Source organism: Meleagris gallopavo, chromosome 5, assembly GCF_000146605.3.
Source record: "Meleagris gallopavo isolate NT-WF06-2002-E0010 breed Aviagen turkey brand Nicholas breeding stock chromosome 5, Turkey_5.1, whole genome shotgun sequence".
Classification (NCBI taxonomy): Eukaryota; Metazoa; Chordata; class Aves; order Galliformes; family Phasianidae; genus Meleagris; species Meleagris gallopavo.
The window spans coordinates 30,956,729-30,958,265 of record NC_015015.2 but is presented as its reverse complement, the minus strand read 5'-3'; positions in this window follow the sequence as shown (position 1 = coordinate 30,958,265).

Below are 1,537 nucleotides of genomic sequence, written 5' to 3'. Positions count from 1 at the left end.
ATATATATGTGCATGTGTGTGTATATATATATACACATACACACACACACACACACACACACACACACATTTGTTCCTGATCCATTCTACAAACTTTTGCATCTATTCGAAAGATATTGGGGTACAAGAATGTCACAAGAATTCAGGATTTCTTCTCATCATTTATAGAATGATGGTAGTTGTGTAGATGCTGAACTAGGTAACAAAAATCATTTATTTGTGACCACTAGTTTGCAGTAGAAAGAAAGAAAATAGTTTTCTCCATTCAGTTGGTACAGGCAGGACAAAATAAGTCAAAACAAGGAGAAAAGTAATAGGAATAAGGCAGAGGCTATGAAGGGCCTGTGGGAGCGTAGTAAGGAGAAGGAAAATTTTTCCATTACTATTCAAAGCCATGACTGTTCAACTATCATTAGATGTTTTTAGCAGTCCAGTGAAAGCAGATCTGAATTCCAAGAAACATCTCATTTGTTCTGCTGGAACACCCAGCTGTCAGGCCAATTTGCACATATAACATCAATTTCACGAGAGTTAGCGTTACACATAAGAGAATTCACCCCTCTGATGACAGAGCTGCAACTTACTTTACTAAGTTAATTGAACACCCTTTAATCTCTGTCTCATAGACCATCTATATTATTAAAGCCTCAAGTCCAGGCTATGTCATGTCCTTGTTTATAACCTGAACTCCCCATTTAGCCTATCATCACTCATAACCCACATGAAAAAAACTCAAGTTCCTTCTGTTTAGGAAGACTAGAATGACTGCAAGTTACTGGGGTGTGAGAGGCTGGGTAATGTCAACCTTCTCACCACAGATGAACAAGACCTGTACAGACACATCTCAGAAACTAAGGAGAAGAACTGTTGAAGGTCGTGCTGCCCTTTGAACAACAAGAGTATCCAGCCAGCCAAAAGTTCTCAGATCAAACTGGAAGAGCAGCAGGTTGTTAGTATGGACAAGACATGCAATTCCAACACACGCCAGCATGACAGTTCTGGTATAAAAGCATCTACATTACTCCAACTGAAGTAAGATTAAAAAAAAAGTAGCAATTAAAAGGAAATGAGTGGTAAGAAATGACATGGAGAACTAACAAAATGAACAAAAAAGGGAAAAAACAACAACTCTGTTCAAATTAAAGGACATCTGTATGATCTGAATGAAAAACATTCCTTTTTGGAGTTGTTACAGAAGTAATTGCACTGGATTTAACTACCAAAAGGATAGCTCCTTAACAAAAGAAATCTTTCTCACTAAGTCTCAGCTAGTTTCAACCCATAGCCCATTTTCTGCTAATCTTTAAACAAAACCTTTCAGAAACCCTGAAACCCAAAGATCTTACTGGCCACCAGAACCTGACAAGAATGGAAACAACTTTTTTTTGCCTAGATAGTGATGAAATGTGTTAAGTCACTTTGATGAAAAAGCAAACAGTGCCTGATGAGAAGAAAAATAGGGTTCTTTGAGCTAATCAGGATTGGCATGGATTAGCATAATTCCATACACTAGGGGAAAAGTCCTCAGGTAGGATCA